We start from the raw sequence: 21,413 nt of genomic DNA, 5'->3' as shown, positions 1-21,413 counted from the left end.
GGACTTCTTCCTTTGATACCATCGGTTGCTGATCATATGCTACTTCCTGAAATGGTTGAAGGTCGACGAATTTTTTTTGGCTTAGTGACTGTGGGTATTACTTTCATCTTCTTTTGATGCTTCCTACGTCATTTAATATTAATGGCAACTCAAGGGTTGAATTTTTTCTTCAGTTCTTTCAGCTTGAGAAAATGCTGAGTGTGTTCTTCCCTTTTGGTTATCCATCTCTAGATCTTCACAAGTCATTATAATACTTCTTCTTCTCAAGCCACCCTTTGAAATCATCTGTTCAGCTCTATTACTTCATCATTTCTTCCTTTCACTTTAGCTACTCGACATTCAAGAGCAACGTTCAGAGTCTCTTCCGACATCCGTTTTGGTCTTTTCTTTCTTTCCTGTCTTTTAAAGGACCTCTTGCTTTCTTCATGTGTGATGTCCTTGATGTCATCCCACAACTCCTCTGGTCTTCAGTCATTAGTGTTTAACACATAAAATGTATTCTTGAGGTGGTCTGTAAATACAGGTGAGATATACTCAAGGTCATTCTTTGGCCCTTTTTGACTTATTCTAATTTTCTTCAGTTTCAACTTGAACTCCCATATGAGCAATTGACAGTCTGTTTCACAATCGATCCCTGGCCTTGTTCTGACTGATGATATGAGTTTTCCCATCTTCTCTTTCCACAGATGTAGTCAGTTTGATTCCTGTGTATTCCATCTGGTAAAGTCCACGTGTATAGCTGCCGTTTATGTTGTTGAAAAAAAATATTTGCAGTGGATGAGTCACTGGTCTTGCAAAATTCTTTCATGAGATTTCTGGCATCATTTCTATCAGCAATGCTGTATTTTCCAACTACTTTTCCTTCTTTGTTTCCAACTTTAACATTCTAATGACCAGTAATTATCAATGCATCTTGATTGCATGTTTGATCAATCTCAGGCTGCAGAAGTTGCTTAAAATCTTCAATTTCTTTGTCTTTGGCATTAGTGGTTGGTGCATAAATTTGAGTAGTCATATAAACTGGTCTTCCTTGTAAGTGTATGGATATTAGCCTATCAGTGACAACATTGTACTTCAGGCTAGATCTTGAAATATTCTCTTTGATGATTAATGTAACGTCATTCTTTTGACTCTGGTGGAATATCAATGTTTGTAAGACTGCTCACAGACTGTTTCACCAGAGAGTTTTCTGGTACTGCAATATCTACCACTAATGTCTGTGATCCCTGTGAATTGGCAAAATAAGAATAGTGGTATAGATTTCTTCCAAATACAGAAAACATAATTATGAAAATGTTCTTGCTATTGATTATGTTCTTTACCAATCCGTTCCGATGGGATTTTTGATAGTTCACTTGAAAAATGAGTCCAAGGTACTGTGATGTGATTGTTTACTTTGTGTGGCCTTTCTAGCCATGGTCTTATAACATCTACCCTGGTACTTGGGCAGGACTGTGTGATAGGGTAATTGTGGCTCACCAAGGGGATTGTTTAGTTTTCCCTTCAAAGAGAACCAGTTCCAGAGCAAAGAGGAGGATTCAACTCCCATCAAGGAAGAACAGCCAGGAGCTGAGCATATATTATGGACCTGAGATCCCTACACTGAGAAGCTCCTAGAAGCAGGAGACTGAGATAGAGAGAGGAAGCTGCAACCCTGAAGACGGTAAGATGCCATGGCAGGAGAGACCGAGCAACAGGGACCCGGCTATAGGAGATGATGGCCCATGGAGAAGGAAAGCTGAGTGCCTTTGGAGAGAGGCCCAAGGTGAGGCAGAGGCACACCTATGAGCACAGGAGGGAAGAGGCTGTCCTGATAGAATAACTGTATTCTGAGTGTCTTTGAGCCTGAGTTATAACTGTTACTTCCCTAATAAACCCCATAATCATGAATATGGACTGTGAGCTCTGTGTGGCCATTGCAATGAATTATTGAACCCAGCAAAGAAGTAGGGAGTGCTGTGTGAGGGACAGTTGGTGTCAGAGTTAGTGAAGATGGTGGAGAGAGGATAGTTTTTTCACCAATGCCTTCAATGCAGCTTCGATTTCTTCCTTTTATACCATCAGTTCTTGATCTTATGCTACCTCTTGAAATGGTTGAAAATTATCCAGTTCTACTGCAGTACTATATTAATGTCAGACAAATTATACTTCAGAAAAAGGAGTCTTATTAGGAATAAGTAGGGACATAACATAATAAAGGTTCAATTCTCCAAAAAGATACAACCATCCTAAATGTGTACATATTTAACAACAGGGCTCCAAAATACAAAAACTAATAAATCTGAAAGGGGAAATGGACAAATAAGCATTTGTAATTGGTATCAGTACTTTTCTATGAATAATTACTAGAGCCCTGCTAGTTGAAGTCCAAAGCGTCTGTATGAACCACTCATGGATGTCTACGTGTCTGTGTATGTATGTGTTTGTATGTGTGTATGTATGTGTATAGTATAAAGACAAGTAATACAGAAATAAACATAGAGTCCTTGGGAGGTGCAAACGGTTAATGCATTCAGCTGCTAACCAAAATGTTGGAGGTTTGAGTCCACCCAGAGGCACTTCGGAAGAAAGGCTTGGTGATCTACATTTGAAAAATTAGCCATTGAACTGACACACTTGTGTGTCACTACTACTCTGACACACATGGGGGGAGGGGTCACCATGAGTCAGATCAGCTTGATAGCAATTGAATGATTTTTTTTATTCATTCTGCCAGTGTTTGTCTTTTAATTGGTATCTTAGGCTGGGTTCTTTAGAGAAGCAAAACCAGTGAGAGATACATATATATGTATTTATATATAAATAGATTTATATCAGGGAAATGGCTCACAAGGCTGTAGAGGCTGGTAGGTCTCAAGTCCATGGGTCAGGCTGGTGGCTTCTCCTGACTCATAGATACAGGGACTGCAGAACTCAAGATCTGCAGGTCATACAACAGGTCTGTGGCTCACAGGCTGCAAAGGCCGACAAATCTCAAGATCGGCAGGTAAGCTGGCAGGCCGCGGCTCACAGACTGCGGAGGCTGATGAATCCCAAAATTGGAAGGTAAGCTGAGAGTTCAAGTCCCAAAAACTTGAGATCAGATGAAGAGGAGCCAGCTGCAGGATTCAGAGTTAGCAAAAGCTCAAGAGCCTTGCCAGAAAGTCCACCTATATTGGATGCAGTCCACACCCCCGAGGAAACTCCCTTACATCTGATTGGCTACTCACAGCAGATCCCATCATGGAGGTAATCACATTATGTCACATCTCATCATGGAAGTGATTGCATCGTTAAACGACTGGTAAACTACATCATAACTGCCAAAGCACTGAGAATCATGGTCCAACAAAGTTCCCAATTGTGAATTTAATGATCCCCATTGTGAATTTAATCTATTTATATTTAAAGCGATTAATGATAAGGAAGGACTTATATCTTCTACTTTGTAGTAGGTCATATACCTATTTTGTTTCTCATTTTCTTCACTACTGTCCACTTTTGTGTTTGACTGATTTTTTTCAAGTGTACAATTTTGATCCTCTCCTTGTTTCCTTTCCTTATATTTTTTAACTTCTTAGTGGTGACCATGAGGATTACAATTAATATCTTATATTTATAACAATCTTCTTTTAATTAATACAAATTTAGCTTCAACAGTATACAACATTCTGCTTTTATTCAGCTCAGTTACCTCCCCTACTTACGTTGCTGTTACAAAAATTGCATCTTTATACATTGTGTGTCCATTAAGAGAGATGTGTAACTATTTTTATGCTTTCGTGCTTTAAATCATATATGAATAAAAGAGAGGCGTGATATAAAAATATTACTGACTTTGTTTTATCTAAGTAGTTACCTTTACGGAGTCTTTGTTTCTTTTTATGGCTTCCAGTTACTGTCTTGTGTCCTTCCATGGCAGCCAGAATGATTCCCTGTAGCATTTCTCATAAGGCAGTTCTGCTGCTAACACACTCCCTCAGGTTTTGTGTATCTGGGCATGTCTTAATTTCGCCTTCATTTTTGAAAGATAGTTTTGCTAGATATGGACATCTTGGTTCATAGTTTTGTTTCTGTATTTTTTTTCCAGTACCTTAACTACATCATCCCACTATTTTCTTGTCTCAATGGTTTCTGATGAAAAATCAACAGTTAAACTTGTTGAGACTCTCTTGTACATTAGGAGTCGCTTATCTCTTGCTGCTTTCAAGTTTCTGTCTTCGTCTTTTGACATTTTGATTATGTCTCTCTGTGGATATCTATGTATTTATTGTCCTTTGAGTTCATTGAGCTTCTTGGATATCTAGATGACATTTGGGAACCTTCCAGTCATTACGTTTTCAAATATTCTTTCCGTCCTTTCATCTTTCTTTCCTTTCTGGGACTCCCTTAATGAGTATATTGGTATGCTTGATGTTGTCCCGCAGGTCCCTTAGGCTCTGTTCATTTTCTTCATTCTTCTTCCTTTATGCTCCTGAGTTAGAACAATTTCAGTTGTGCTTTTTCAAGTTTACATTTTCCTGCTTTCTTGCTCAAATCTGCTGTTGAGCTCCTCTAATGAAATTTTTATTTCAGGTATTCTACTTTTCAGCTCTATAATTTCTATTTGGTTCTTTTGTATAATATTTCTTTATTAATATTTTCTACTTGTTCATACATTCTTCTCTTGGTTTCCTTTGTTTTTTTTGTCTATGGTTTCTTTAGCTCTTTGAGGAAATTTAAGACAATTGGTTTAAAATTTTTGTCTAGTAATCCCAATATCTGTGTTTCCTTAGGGATGCTTTCTGTTCATTTCTCTTCTTTCTTTGTTCTTAACAAATGAACCATCCTTTTCTTTTTCTTTTTATGACTTAAAATAGTGTGTTGAAAACTGGATATCTTAAATATTATAATGTAACTCTGGAAATCAGATTCCCTCCTGTCAGTATGGTTTGCTTTTTTTTTCTTTTTCAATTGTTGAGGGCCAGTCATCCATTTGCTTAGTGATGTTTCCAAACTATTTCTGCAAAGATTGTATGTCTTCTCATGTGTGGACACTGAGGTTCTGTTCTGTTATCTCAGCAGTCAGTTCATGACTTGACAGTGCTTTCTTTAAATGCTTGTAGCCAAAAAGAAAAAGTAACATTATCCCAGTCTTTGCAGATTGGCTCTGAACTGGCGTGTTCTTTCAATGCTAAGCAAGAGGGCCTAAAACTCTGCCTTAGTCTTCACTTCCTGCCCCCATGGAGCCCAAAGATCAGCCAGAGGTGCAAGCCTAAAGCTTTGTCAGGGTCTTTATGAGCATATCTTCATCCTTAGGCAAGAACATTGCACTCCAGATTCCTCAGTATATGTGGTAGCCCTTCAAAGCCCTTAAACCACTAACCATCGTCCTCTCAGCCTCCTTTTTTCCAAGCTTTTGGATGTCTCTGCTGTTTTTTCTGTCCTTCATCCTTTGACCCTGGAGGTAGGACCAATTCTTTGAGCTTTGTTCTCCTGAGTTTCCATCACATCATACATTTTTTCTTGTGTGCTGTTGAGTCAATTCTGACTCATAGTGACTATAGGATGGAGTAGAACTTCTCCAAAGGGTTTCTAAGGCTGTAATCTTTATGGAAGGAAACGGTCATATCTTTCTCCTGTGGAGTAGTTGGTGGATCAAATCAAAAGGTTTAACAGCTGAGTGCTTAACCACTGCACTACTGGGGCTCCTTTTGACATCATGCATCATAATAGATTTTTAACACACCCCTCAGAAACATAGAAGTCCATAAATTGTCAAGGATACAGAAGATTTAACATCTATAAAAATACCAAATTTATATATGTGTATGTGTGTGTGCATTATCTAACCACTAAAGAATATACATTCATCTCATGCACATACATAGTGTTTATAAAAATTGACTGTATACTGTGTTATAAAGCAAGTCTCAACAAATTTCAAGAGTCTGCAATAATATAGAGGATACTATGTAAGTACACCATAATTTAAAAAAAAACCATCTTAGAAAAAGAAAATACAAAATCTCCATGTGCTTGGATATTTTAAAATACTATGTGTTAAAAAAGACATCATAATGAAAATTAGAATATGTTTTGAAGTGAACAATTATGAACATAGTGCATATAAAAATTTGTGCAGTACAGACAATATAATATAGGAAACTTATAGCCTTAAAAATATAATTGGAAAGAACAAATCTTGAAAAATAAGTGAGTTAAACATCCATTCAAAATGTTGGGAAAAAACCAGAAACAAACATTCATAGGAATTTTTGTTTCTATTAATGATTGAATACATGCAACAGACGATCAACGAAGACTAAAGTTGATTCTTAGAAAATGCTGGTAAAATTGACAAACTTTAGGCAAGATTGATCAAGTGAAAAAGAATGAAGGTATAAATACCGAATATCAGGAATTAGAAAGAAAATGACTACAGATCTTGCAGAACATAAAGATAATGTGAGAATGTTATGAACCGTATTAGCCAATAAATTTGCAAATTAAGGTAAAGTAGGCAAACGTATCCTACCATGTAAGTTAATAACAACGATTCAAGAAGAAACAGGAAACAAAAGTAATTCCAAAACTGTTAATAGAATTGAATTAGAGCTCAAACTATTTTCAAAAAGAAAACTTCATGTCAGATGGCTTTTCCTGCAAATTCTGCCAAATATTCGAGAAATATTTCACAAATTCTTCAATATAAAATGAAATATATACCCAAACTCATTTTATAAAGCTTGTAGAGTGAATATTGATACCAAAACCTGACAAGAGCAGCACAAGATGGGAAAATTACAGGGCAATGTCACTGATGAACATAGATGCAAAATATAAAAAGAAATAGGCAAAACAAATCCAGCAATACTCTAAAGAAGAATATATTATGACCAAGTTGGGTCTATCCCAAGAATTCAAGGTTAGTTTAATATTCAAAAATGAATCAGTATAATTTGCCATATGTACAGGAAAAATAAATGTGGTTATATTAATAGGTGTAATAAAATAAGTATTTGATAACCTCCAGCGTCCACTCATGTTTTTTAAAAGAACGTCTAGCATGCCATGAGACCGGAAGAACCAGAATGTTCCCGGCTACTGTCCCTGAACATTTTGATCAAAGAGTCCATAGCAAAGCCCTGATTAAAAGGGGGAAAATGCAGAACAGAATTTAAAATTCTCATGAACCCTAGACTTTTTGGAGCCATTGAGGGTGAATGAACTCCTGAAACTATTGCCGTGAGATAATCTTTAAACATTACACCAAAAGCATTCCCTTGAATCATCTTAAAACTGAAGTATAAAAAAGGAAACACCATACTGTTGCTGTTGAGTTGATTCCGACTCAGAGACCCTGTAGGACAGAATAGCACTGCCCCATAGAGTTTCCAAGGTGCAGGTGGTGGATTCAAACTGCTCTTCTTTTGCTTGGCTACCGTATCACTTAACCACTGTGCCACGAGGGCTCCAGAACATTAGCTACTTAACGAATAAAAATGGTCTACCTTGAGCATATGCTCTTTTAAGGACTGTCTATATGGCATCAGATTGACAACAGCTACTGAAAAGATTAGATAGGAACCTTAAGGAGCAGTCTACTCAGAAAAGGAGAGTAAGAATGGTTGCACAACTTGAATGCAACCGATGTCATTAAATTGTACAGGTAGAAACTGTTGAGTTGGTGTACGTTTTACTGCATATATTCTCAACCACAAAAAATACATTTACAGGTAATAATTAACAAAAATGTCAAGGAGAGCTAAATATTTTGAAAATAAGACAGAGTTGCATGTGAGGGAATGAGTGGGGTGAGCTGTTTTAGGTTAATAGTTAGTAAAGGCTTATGGGAGCAGGATATTTGAGGAGATAACTGACCTATATCAAAGGAGAGAATAGCTGTATGAAGTTCTGGAGGGAGGATATTGCCGATAAAGGAAAGAGTTTTTTCTGAGGTCCTTAAATAACCAAGTGTTTTGGCATGTTTGAGGAAGCTCAGGAAATAAGTCATGGCTAGTGTGGAGTGAACTGAGGGAAGACTGTTAGGAAATGAGGTTAGTGTGGTGGGCAAGCCCCGCATCATGAAAGACCATGGGAAGAGTTTGGGAATTTTTCCTAATTGCCATGAGAAGCCACTGAGATGATGCTGTTATGTAGACTGTAAGAGGGAAGATCAGTGGCATGGAGTCCAGTTTTAACCAAGAGATGATGGTGGCTGTAAGGTGGAGGTAGTGAGAAGTGGATAGAGTCAGGATTTATGTTAAGGTAGAGCCAAGAGTCCAGAATATGTGTCAATGGACTGGATGCAAGATTTGAATAAGGGAGAGAAATCGAGGATGATTTCTAGGTTTTTGTCCTGAACAACCCAGAGGGTAGTGAGAACATTTGCTGAGATAAGGAAGACTGGGAGGTAGATAAGACGCTTGGACCAAGAATTTTATTTGAACCACATTAAGTTTGAGATGCCTAGTAGACATTCAAGGGGAGATGTGAAGACAGCCATGGGTGAAGGAACAACAGGGCAGAGTATGTAAATGAGGGTATCCTAGGGCTCATGTGGAATTGACTGCCATGAATTGGCTCAGATAACCTAGACAGTGAGAAGTGATGAATGATGTTACTTAAACAGGGCATGGAAATCAATGAAAACGGTGTGGGAGTGGCAGGGAGGCTAAGGTAGAGAAGTTTCTCTGTTCCTAAACCTGATTGGCTGGATTTGAAGACATCAAAGTTCGTGTATGAGAAATGTCCAGCAAATTACCAGTTCATTTAATAAATTGATAACAAAGTCCACCTTTCAGCCAAAGATTGAAAAACAAACAAACCAATTGCCATCCAGTGAATTCTGTCTCTTAGCAACCCTATAGGACTGAGTAGAACTACCCCATACGGTTTCTAAGGAGCAGCTGATGAATTCAAACTGCAGACCTTTTGGTTAGCAGCTGAGCTCTTAACCACTGCACCACCATGGCTCAGACCAAGAATAACACACATGAGGAACTTACTCCTTAGTTCAAACAAGTATGTAGAAATTTAAATTCGTAATTTTGGAGATTCCCCGTCTTTTTTTTTTTAATGGGGGGCATTGAGATGGAGGATTTTCCCATGCCCACCATCCTAAGGGATTTAATTAACCCATAGTTGAGACATTGTAAACATCTCAAGAAATTATTACCTTTGAGAAACTTGAGGGTGAGTAGGCATATCACCTGGCTCCTCTTAAACTCCTTTCAAAAACCTGACTTGAAGACTCACCTGCCTTTTTGAATAAGTGACAGCTTGAATAGGCAGGGTTCAGGGAATTGCCAACCAAAGGTATGGTTTCTCCAGAGGCCTCCAAGGGGTGTAAAAGAAGAGCGGAGCCAGACCCTGTGCTTGGGACACACCCTTGGTAGGAAATATTTGAGTGTGTGTGTGGTGAGGGGAGCACTGGCTGTGGGAGAGTGGGGTGGGTGGGTAATAGGGAAATGCCTGGTTTTTTTTTTTTTTTTGGTTTTAAGAAACAGTTTTTTACTTTTTTTTTTTTTAATTACAATGAACAGTTCAGTGGAGACATGTTCCTTATGTGCAGGGGCTAGTGGAAGTGCTGATAGCTGAGAATGTAGCCTGCTCCCCAAGTGCGAGTTGGCATTTTGGAGAGAAAACTTGATGTTTGGAGCACTGACTGGCCCTGCCTTTTCTAAATAATTAAGGGTGGTGGGGTGGTGGTAAGAGAAAGAGGATGGTCTATGAACACTGACGCTGGAAAATTAACTCCCAAGTGTGTGGGTTGTGGATAGCAGGAAAAGAATATCACCCGCAAATGACAGCAGTGCCTTTATTTATTTATTTATGCTTCTTTTTAGTTCTGAGTTGTTTTTAAGCCACAAATTAATCGGGCCACCATGAGTTTTCAGAGAATGAGTTTTACAAAAATCTAAGTGTTTTAAATATTGCAAGGATTTACTTATATATGCTGTATATGAGAAAAGTCCTTCCAGTTATAGGGAGGAGAAAGAAAGTATATTCAGGAATTAAATTTTCACAGTTCTCTGAATTCTTATGGTTCTCCTGTTGTCCATTTTTGTTTTTTTGTTCTTCATCCACCCCTTCCACCTTGACCCACTGTCTTCATCATCTAGTGCTGCCATAACAGAAATACCATGAGTAGATGGCTTTAACCAAGAGAAATTTAATACCTCACATTAAAGTAGGCTAATAGTCCACATTCAAGGCATCAGCTCTAAGGGAAAGCTTTCTCTCTCTTTCGGCTCTGGAAGAAGGTCCTTGTCCTTAGCCTTCCCATGGTCAAGGAACTTCTCAGGTGCAGGGACCCTGGGTCCAGAGGACATGCTCTGCTCCTGGTGCTGCTTTCTTGATAGTCTGAGGCCCCCAACTCTCCGCTTGCTTCCCTTTCCTTTTATCTCTGCAGAGATAAAAAGTGGTGCAGGCCACACCCCAGGGAAAGGTGACCTGAGTGAGGGTGGTGTTACAATCCCACCCTAATCCTCTTAAAGTAAAATTACAATCACAGAATGGAGGACAACTACACAATAGTGGGAATCATGGCCTAACCAAGTTGAAACACACGTTTTTCAGGGTCATAATTCAATCCAAACCAAATCGAACTTGTCACCATCAAGTTGATTCCAACCCGTAGAGACCCTAGTTGATTTGAACTCATAGAGACCCTATAGCATAGAGTAGAACTACCTCATAGAGTTTCCAAGGACTAGTTGGTGGATTCGAACTGCTGACCTTTTGGTTAGCAGCTGAGCTCTTAACCACTATGCCACCAGGCCTCCTCTTGATCCACAGTCCACCCTAATTCACCACTGTGTTAGAAAAAGGTTTTGCTATTCTGAAATAAGAACTTTTTACTATACTTTTGTGTTCGTGGTTGCTTTTGGTATGTCTTTAAGCACTGAAGAGTTGACTCATACCCATTAAAAACCCATTGCCACTGAGTCTATTCCAACTCATAGCGGCCCTATAGGGCAGAGCAGAACTGTGCCATAGACTTTCCAAGGAGTGCCTGGTGGATTTGAACTGATGACCTTTTGGTTAGCAGCCATAGCTCTTAAACAGTACACCACCAGTGTGGGAGGGGTTTAATTGATAACATGATGTCTGGGCTCCAAGGGAGATGGAATGGATGTGGGGAAGGGCATGCAGAGTCAGCCTGTATAGTCCCCAGAACTCTGTTCAAGATCATAACATACCTCAGTAATCACTTGAATCTAAACATAAAACTTTAACAGTTGATGTAAATGACTTTACACATGAATTTTGGAACGCAACTATTTCTCAATGGAAGTTTCTTCAACTAAGCTGTTTGTATTCCCTTAATAATTATGAAAGCTAACATTTATTGTGTTCATTCTGTGTGTAAGGCCTTTTTCTAAGTGCCTTGTGTGTTTTATTTAACCTGCATGACCACCTTTTGAATAAGACCCATTTTAGAAATGGGAAACTGAGGCAGTGAGAGGTAAAGTAACGTGCCCAGATCACCCACCTGATAAATTGAGTTAGGATTTAAACCCAGGCAGTTTGTTTCAGAATTTGCTTATGTAATCACTGTACATGACAGCAGTGAGCCCTAGTGGCTCTGTGGTTAAAGAACTTGGCTGCTAACTGAAAGGTCAGTGGTTCGAACCCACCAGCGTCTCTGTAGGAGATAGATATGGTAGTCTGCTTCAGTGAAGACTTACAGCCTTGGAAACCCTATGGGGCAGTTTTACTCTGTCCTTTGGGGTCACTATGAGTTAGAATCGACTTGATGACAGTGGGTTTTGGCACATAATACTAATGTGCAGTGTATTCTGTATGCCGTGTATGTGTTCAGAAACTAATTTTCCGAACACTTATGCCATATATAGATTACCAATCCACTTGCCATTGAGTAGATTTTCACTCATGACGACCCCGTGAGTTTTCAGAGTAGAACTGCCCTCCATACGGTTTTCAATAGCTGTGACCATTTGGAGGTAGATTGCCAGGCCTTTCTTCCAAGGCAACTGAGTGGATTTAAACTGCCAACCTTTCAGTTAGTAGCTGAGCACTTAACTCTTTGTGCCACCTAACACATATATATACGAGGAAGTTTTCCTCCTTATTTGTACTTTAATGTTTTGTAGACTCTTATGAATACTTGTTCCTGGCAGTGAACTAGATGCTAAAGAACAGAACAGGCACATGTAACCCTCTCTCACCTTCTCCCTCCCCTTTCACAGAGATGAAATGAAAAGGAATTAATGAGGACAGATTATTGGATTAGGGCCCATACTCAGGGCTCTAACAGCACGGGGGGTTTCTCCTGTCACTTCAGTTCTTGTTCAGGAATTGGCACCTGCTTTTTGTGAATCACAAAGACCAGTGCTTTATATCAAGCCATTTAGATTTGGGGTATGGAGCAGTGACTTTAAAAAATTAAATGTTATTTTCAGAGATTTTTTCTATTAATTGTTTACATTTATTTTAATTGTATATTCTGAAACCGCTACAAAAAGGCATGAAATAATTGTTTAAATTTTAATTCGTATGGGTCAAAATGTATGTTAAACTACCTATTATTGCCTTCACAGTCGTCGTCATGTTTGAGCCGATTGTTGTGGCCACTTGTTACCAAGTATGACTTTCTTCTCCAGGGACTGATCTCTCCTGACAGCGTGTCCAAAATATGTGAAATGAAGCCTCGCCATTCTTGCTTCTAAGGAATATTCTGGCTGTACTTCTTTCAAGACAGATTTGTTCATTCTTTTGGCAGTCCGTGGTATATTCAATATCCTTTGCAAACACCGTAATTCAGTGCCTTCAATTTTTCTTTGGTCTTCCTTATTCATTGCCCACCTTTCGTGTGCGTATGAGGCAACTGAAAACACCATGGCTTGAGTCAGGCGCACGTTAGTTTTCAAGGTGACATCTGTGCTTTTGAACACTTTAAAGAGATCTCTGGCAGCAGATTTGTCCAATGCAGTGTGTCGTTTGATTTCTTGACTGCTGCTTCCGTGGGTGTTTATTGTGGATCCAAGTAAAATGAAGCCCTTAATGATGTCAACATTTTCTCCATTATCATGATGTTGCTTATTGGTCCAGTTTTTAGGCTGTTAGTCTGTAGTCTTTGATCTTCAGCAGTAAATGCTTTAAGGCCTCTTCACTTTCAGCAAGGGAGATTGTATCATCTGCATATCTCAGGTTATTAACGAGTCTTCCTCCAATCCTGACGCCTTATTCTTCTTCAGACAGTCCAGCTTCTCGGATTATTTGCTCAGCATACAGGTCGAATAGGTATGGTGAAAGGATACAACGGTGATGCACACCTTTCTTGACTTTAAACCATGCAGTATTCCTTGTTCTGTTTAGATGACTGCCTCTTTTTCTATGTACAGGTTTCTCATGAGAACAATTAAGTGTCCTGGAAATCTCATTCTTCCCCATGTTATCCATAATTTGTTATGAGCTGGAGTAGGTCTCAGAAATAATGTACCATTTCTTCCAGTTGGTTGTGCACGGCTGCCTACTTCCCTAGGTAGTAGCAGCTAAGGCCTGTCTCAGAAACACTCTCCTCCCCACATAGCATGGTTCTTCACACTGCTCCATCTTCTTTCCCGTGTGTGTCTCCTGCCCTCCTGGGTAGCTGGGGAAAATGATAGTAGTCCACTGATGAGATTTATTCTTTTATTATACTTTATTGTATCATTTGTTTTTATAACATAGTTCCGTTAAAATCAAGGGTAATAAAAATGTTTGTATGATGGAGGTGGATAATCCCACCCATTGTGTCCATCTAAAGTTTCATGAGAAAACTGTGCCCACAACAGAGGGCTCCCACTCCTCTGGCTCACTGTATTTTCTCCTTGTTTATTTGCTCTTCCCTCTTTCCTGATGCATGCGTGGGACCACTGAGCTTCAGGACTCCACAATTCTGCTTTTTATACCAGTGTTACTGTAATCTTGGGTTCCTGGGCTGCCTTGCCACAGATTTACTCATTCTGTTTCTGTTGATTATTTCATTACTTAAAAATCTCTCATGAATTTTTCCAGAAGTACATTCTATTCCTCAAAAACTTGGAAGCAATGCGAATGTATGCAATAAATAACAAGAAAACATACGTAATGCATAGAATAAATTATTAACGTTCCGATATGTCTATTTTCTTGCTTATATTGGCATGTATGTGTATTAGAGTCTCTGGTTGATGCAAATGGTTAATATCTTGAGCTGCTGACAGAAAGTTGGAGTTCAGGTCCACCCAGAATTGCTATGAAAGAGAGATCTGGCAGCCTACTTCCGAAAACTCAGCCATTGGAACCCCTATGGAGTACAGTTCTACTCTGGCACGCTGGTGTCATCATGAATCAGAACTGACTCAATGGCAACTGGTTTTATGTGTGTATTAGCACACACAGTTATGTATATTAACACGGATATTATATCCTGATATTTTCATTCAACATTAGTCTTTTCTCACAATAAATTTTTTTTGTTTTTTTTTTAATGAGGGCATTAAATTACTTTATAATATTCTGTCTGCATGTAGTATATGTTTTTTAACGATTTGACTATAGTTGCAATAATAAATGTGCATGTTTCTAGTAATCCTCAACCTATACTTACATCTTTTTAACATACATCTCTGCCATTAAATCTCTTTGTTTAATTATTGTTTAACACTCTTTACGCCTAAGAGATGGTCTCAGAAGCAGCCCTGATCAGTTTTTCTCCCTCTTACTCATGAAGCCCCTTAATGTATTCCAAGGTATCAACTACGAAGGATTTTACGTCCTTATCGTTTGTTTATTTTTCATTCAGTCAGTATATTCCATGGGCCAGAAATAGTCTATGTTATGCAGATACAGTGGTGAAAGGTACACACTGACACACTGTCCCTGTCCTCATGAAGGGGACAACCCAGTGCAGGTGGGAGGAGCACTGGGGAAATGCAGCTGAGAGCAAGGACAGACAACCTTCCAGGAACCACACTGGACTTCAGAGAGGCTTGTTGGCTGCTGTTCACCTGGCAGGCTTCTAGATACCAGAGTACCCTTGGGCTTGGTGCCTGCTCCTCTCTCTATTGACACCCTCCCTCTAGGATGCCTCAGTGAGTTCACTGCTGTCTATTTGTAGCTAAGGACGTGAGGTTTATACCTCCATCCATTCAAACTCCTCCTGGGTCCAGACTCATATATTGAAATGTCAGCGTAACTCTCTGTATTGACCTGTTTATGCATTATAATGATACATTCCTCCTATGGCCATCATGAAAAGCAAACATGAAAGAAAAAGCACAGGAGTGCCTGGCACCAGTGTAGGTACTCAATGAACATTAGCTGTTGGTATTATTCTTGACATCTCCGTGTGGGGTGAAGTTTTATTACCGGACATCTCCATGTGAATATCTAACACCTACACCATGTTATCTAGGCTATGAAACAATTCTTGGTTCCAACCACCATTCCATTCTTATCGATGAATTTCTCAAGGCTTCAGTGATGGGAATGTGTGTTTTTCCACACAATGGATGTGATTAGGAATGGTTGGCTAGGTCCTACACAATAAAAAGCTCCAGCATTCCTATGGATGACCATTGAGACAAGTTTCAGCCAACGAATGTAGCAAAGAATTGGAACCACTCTCAGCTGTTCATGCGAGTACTCTCAATCCGGAATATCTGGTAAGTCGACTGTTAGGGATTGAATTGTGTCCCTCCAAAATGTATGTGGAAATCCTAACCCCTGTACCTGTAAATCTGACCTTGTTAGGAAAGAGGGGGCCTGCTTTTATTATGTGAATGAGGTCATACCAATGTAGGGTGGGTCCTAAGCGTAACTCTTCTTAGTTATAAAAGGAGCAGAACACACCCAGACACAAACAGGTGAAAAGGAAGACAGACAAAGAAGACAGATGCTTCTAGAAGGCCAGGAACACAAATGATTGCTGGCATTTTTTTTTTTTTACTAGAAGCTGAGGTAGACAAGGAAGGACCTCCCACTACAGCCATGCCCTGAATTCGAACGACTACCTGCTAAACTGTGAGAAAATAAATTTCTGTTCTTTAAAGCCATGTAGTTGTGATATTTTTTGTTATGGAGGCACTAGGTAACTAACACACATAACCGTGCTTATAAGTTCAGCCCAGTGCAGAATAATTTTCTTCCCTCCTTGGTCTAGCCCACCTGAACCTGCTCTTTTCCTATCAGTGTCCTTTGCTTTCACCTAAGAGTTATGACAGAGTCAGCTCGATGGTGATGCATTGAAATTTCAATTTATTTTATATTTATGATTATTATTAATTCCAGTATTTTCTACAGTTTTCAATGGAGACAGTGTTATAATCTATGAATAGCATTTATACTTTTTCTCTTTTTGTACTAGCTTACACTTCCAGTGTTAAATGTTTAATAAAAGTAATGATAGAAGCACCCTTATTTTATTGTTTATTAATTTTAAAGAGAATGTCCCACACGTCACCATGAACTATCATGCTAGTTGTAGTTTTCCACGTTCGGGAACTCCTTTTCTGTTCCATGTTTGCTCCTAGTCCTTATCTCTCCGTGTGATTGCATTTTATCAACCTGCTTTGCCCCCATCTCTTGAGGTGAGCATATGTCTTCTCTTCTTTCACCTATGCATGTGGTGAATGAAATTACTAAATCTTTAATGTTCACTCAAATTTATATGCCTACAATAAACCGCCTTGATCATGGCATGTTACGTGGTTTATCCTTTGCTGGATTTCCTTTGCTGGCATCTTACGTAGGGTTTTGCATCTCAGTTACTGAGTGTGCTTGTCCTCTAACTCTTCTTCTACCTTCCTTCTCTAATTTGTTATCATTTTTAAACTAGCCTTAAGGATCAAGTTAGGGGAGTATCTCATGGTTTTGTAATGTCTGTTGACTATGTACAAGATTAAAATGACTGTTTCTTGCATGTTTGCTGGAACCTGACTGGAAACGATCTAGGTCTGCCGTTTTCTTTGTAGGGAGATCTTGAACTACTGACCCACTTTATTTAGTGGTTAAAGGCATCTTCTGGTGCTAATTTACTTAGAAAAAATTCTGATGCATGTTCTAGATTGCTCGAATCTCATCTTTAAATATTGATTATCAGGGCTTGTAGCCTCATGCAAGCCAATTCATCAATCCCAGATTTCCCCAAAGTCAGGCTCTGCAACTCTTCCCGGTACCAAATTCCCTCATTTAAGACTTATTTGCAAAGAAAGAGACAACAGTATGCTATCTACGCAGTTGTGTATCCGCAGCCTTCTTGAGTCCATAATGTGAGGATACAGTCTTCTAATACTTTTTTTGTAATTGTTCTTTTTCTTATTTTTTTTTTCCTTTTTTCACTGCCAATACACCCCCTCCCCCAATCTAGTAGTTTTAAAGTTGTGCTTTTCAGGTTCAAGTCTGTAATCCAGCTGGGCTTCTGTTTGTGCTGCATGTGTGCATCAAAAGAACGTGCTTCTAGAAGCAGAAAGCAGGCAGTGCGACTGTTGGGTGGTTGGCGGGGTAGGGGGAGGGGAGCCGCTGCTCAGAGAGGGCGCCCGAGGGAGGCAGGAGATGCCGGGCTGCCCACCGCAAGCCCGCAGACTCCAAGGAGGCGGAACCCGCGTGCGCCATGAGCCTTTTGAGACAGGCCCAAGCCCGCCCAGCCGGGTGCTTGCAGGTTCCACCAGGACTAGGGGAAGCCTAAGGCCAAGGAGGGCAAGGTCTAGGGTCTGGACCTGAGAACTGGTTCTGCCACTTGTGATCGCAGCGCTTATGCTGGAAAGGAGGGCAGGAAGCATATCACAATGTGTGTCCGGACGATGACCCAGAAGGGCGGGAGTTGTGGTCACCCAGGGACTCTGGGTCTGCATATAGAGGCCCCCAGGGTGCAATTCCAGGAGCAGAAGGCAAAGCCACAGAGGCCAAAGTGCACCTCGCTGATGCTTCCCAGGGGCATTACCCCAAATATGGGGAGCAGTCCCTCCTCTGGGCTAGGGACTTTGTTTCCTCCATTGTCATCCCTGACTGTGAGCAGACTCTAGTCTATGCAGACTAATGAGGAGTTATCAAAATGAGCTCCAAACTCCGGATTTGAGTTAAGGATCATAAATTAACACAGAGAAATACGACTTTAGCAATAAGTGACTGTTTGAAGCCCAAGTTGCCTTAAAACACGGAATTTCAGTCTTTCAGCTCCTCTGCTAATGTAGTAACTAAGAACAGGATCTCATTGGAGCTCAAAGATGTGGGGCACTGGGAATACTCCTGGGTCTGTCTGCTCACGGCTGATTGCCTGATTCCCAGTTTTATTATACAGCTTAAATACAGACCAGAAGAGGAGTTTGGGGCTTGACACCTGACATCTTAACACCAGTTCCTGTTTCTTGAGGAAGGAAGAGGTAAAATAAATCAGCGTTTACTGTTTCCTTCTCCATCCCCGGAAGTCCTGATGAAGACCCTCTCAGGTAAGGACTGACAGGGAGTGGCTTGGTTTACTATTTGACTTTGTCCTTCAGTCACTTTGTTTATGTGCTGCAAGTAAACTATTATGCATTGACAGAAGCATTCTAATTCTTATGCAGAATGACTAGACCTCCTGCAGAATGACTATATTGTGCCTCCCTTGGGCACCCCTGTCTGCACAGCACCCTCCACCCCCAACTGCCCAACAGCCTCTCTCCTGGCATTCTGCTTCTAGAAGTATGTTCTTTTGATGCAGAGATGCAGCACACACAGAATCCCAGCTGGATTACAGACTTGAACCTGAAGACCTTATGCAGAATGACTATTTATGAACCACTAAGCTTAGTATTAAAGCAGGTACTTACTCCTCAGAGAAGGCCCTGGGGGAGGTTGATACGTGCATACCCCAGTGCTCCTGCTGTTCTAGAAGTGCCTGAAATGCCTCTCTGGGAAAGGCCTTCAGATTAGGCTCATGGCCCAGGTGGGAATTCAGGCCTATTTTTCTGTTAGAACATCTCATTTCGCTCTGAAAATGTTATTATCCAGTTTATTCACCAGACATGAGTACAGACATCTCATATTTTCCAAATTAATCCCATTCTCTAATACTAATTTGCCACCAAGAGTATATTCCAAAGTGTTTCCAATAGGCTAGAAAGTCTTTCCAAAGAGGGGAGTCCTGCGCCATGTTGTGCAGTGACAGCAGGGTTGGCATAATGTGTTTACCCAGATACCTACCACTTTTTAAAAATTTTCTATTGTGTTTTATTTGAAACTTTACAGAGCAAATTACTTTCTTGTTCAGCCATTTATGCACAATTGTTTTGTGACATTGGTGGCAATATTCATGATGTGTCAGTATTCTCTTCTATGCTCTAGTTCCCCGTTTCCATCCGCCATGATTCCTGTTCCATCCTGCCCTCTTTTCTGTGCTTTTGGGCAGGTTTTGCACTTTTGGTCTCATACACACGATTGAACTAAGAAACACTTTCTTCACGTGTGTTATTGTTTGTTTTATAGACCTGTCTAATCTTTGGCTGAAGGGTGAACTTCAGAAGGTACTTTCGACTTTGTTGCTTTCCATAATTCCTGAAATTCCAAGTCTACCACCTGAAGAACTTCCTTTAGTGTTTCATTTAGAACAAGTCTGGTGGCGATGAATTCTCTTAAGCGTCCTTCACCTGAGAATGTCAATATTTTTCCTTTACTCATGAAGGAAATAACAGCCTATAGAATACTGGGTTAATGTTTCTTTTCTTTCGGTGTTGAAAAAATGTTGTTTTCACAGCCTTTTGGCCTCCATGGCTTCTGATGATGAATACGGAGTCATTCCAATTGTTTTTCCTGTGTGAAATGAGTTGTTTTCTCTCTAGCTACTTTGAAGATACTTTCTTGGTCCTTGTTATTCCACAATTGACCGTGAGGCATTTGGGCGTAAAATTATGTGAGTTTAACTTGTTGGAGTTTGCATAGCTTCTTGAATCTGTAAGTTTATGTCTTTCAACAAATTGGGAAAGTGTTGAGCCAGTATTTCTTCAGATACTTTTTTCTACACCACATATTTTCTCTACACCTTATGGAATTCCAATAAATAAATGTTAGATATTTTTGGATTATTTTGAGGCTCTGTTCATTTTTTTTTCAGATTGGATATTTTCAGTTGAACTGTTTTCATCTCATTGATCCTTTTGTCTGTCAACAGCATTCCGCTGTAGAGCTGATCAAGTGAATTATTTATCTCTATTTTTCTATTTTTCCTGTCTAAAATTTTCATTTGTGAATGGTTTCTATGTATTTTTCTGTTTTTCTAAGGTGTGCCTGTTACTTCTTTGAGCATGGTTAAAGTAGCTTTTTAAAGTTTTTGTCTATGATTCCAAGACTTACAGAAAATGTTGATGTTGTTTGTTTTAGGAATCACTTGACCCAGTTATGTTCAGGTTGCAGGTTCTTTCCCACCTTCTGTATGCTGTGGCTCAGATGTCGGTTCAGATTTTGAAGACTTTGCGGTGATATTTGGATGTAATCTATGGGAGTGTCACCCAGTCTGGGACCTTGTTGGTGTTCTAACCCATAATGCAGTTCTCAAAGGATTGATCTACTTCTTAGGGTCAGAGCAAAGCATATGCAACTATGGGGGGGGGTATGAAAAACAACTTTATGGTATCCCTCTCTTGAGCCGCCTCTTCTCTGTCTCTCTGAGGCTCTCTGATGTCTGAGCAGCTACCTTCCTGGTCCACTGGCAAGAATGTAGGGGCTTTAATCTCTTCATTCTGCTGTGCAATTAAGTGACTGGGTCTGCCTATGAGGCCAAATAACGGTAAGATGGAGAAAATGTAACAGAGATTCCTCTATATTATTTGGTCCTTATATACTTAGGTCAGAGAGAAGGCACACTGTTTCTGGTGATACTTCGAAACAGGTATGGAGAAAAAGGCATTAACAGGTCGATAGCTGCATACTAGGTGTTACGGATTAAATTCTGTCTTCCCAAAATGTATATATCAGCTTGACTAGGCTATGCTTCCCAGTATTGTGCGATTATCCACCATTTTGTCAGCTGATGTGATTTTCCAATGTATTGTAAATCCTACCTCTATGATGTTAATGATCGAGGATTTGAAGCAGTTATGTTAAGGAGGCAGGGCTCAATCTACAAGATTAAGTTGTGTTTTAAGTCCATCTCTTTTGAGATATAAAAGAGAAAAGAGCAGAGAGACAGGGGGACCTCAGTACCACCAAGAAAGAAGTGTCAGGAGCAGTGCATCCTTTGGACCTAGGATCCCTGTGCTGAGAACCTTCTTGTCCAGGGGAAGATTGGTGACAAAGACCTTCCCCTAGGAGTGACGGAGAAAAAAAGCCTTCCCCTGGAATTGGCACCCTGAATTTGGACTTACAGAGCCTCCTGGACTGTGAGGGAATAATTTTCTTTGTTAAAGTCATCCGTTTGTGGTATTTCTGTTACAGGAGCGTTAGATGTCTAAGACACTAGGTACCAGGAGATGTACATTTCCCAGTTC

The 21,413-nt window shown here is 39.9% G+C and overlaps 1 long non-coding RNA gene across 5 annotated transcripts in view; it reads left to right on the top strand.

Moving 5' to 3' along the window:
* The window catches only part of LOC135229545 (uncharacterized), a 313,625-nt gene that overhangs the window by 287,695 nt on the left and 4,517 nt on the right, over positions 1-21,413 (top strand). For all 5 annotated transcript variants that reach the window (XR_010320228.1, XR_010320227.1, XR_010320231.1 and 2 more), the window contains one exon: positions 18,251-18,398. This is a non-coding gene — a long non-coding RNA (uncharacterized LOC135229545). The remainder of the gene's footprint in view (positions 1-18,250; positions 18,399-21,413) is intronic.

Source organism: Loxodonta africana, unplaced genomic scaffold (assembly GCF_030014295.1).
Source record: "Loxodonta africana isolate mLoxAfr1 unplaced genomic scaffold, mLoxAfr1.hap2 scaffold_36, whole genome shotgun sequence".
Taxonomy (NCBI): Eukaryota; Metazoa; Chordata; class Mammalia; order Proboscidea; family Elephantidae; genus Loxodonta; species Loxodonta africana.
Note: the sequence above shows the minus strand (reverse complement) of the source record. Positions and strands in the feature narration are given on the sequence as shown.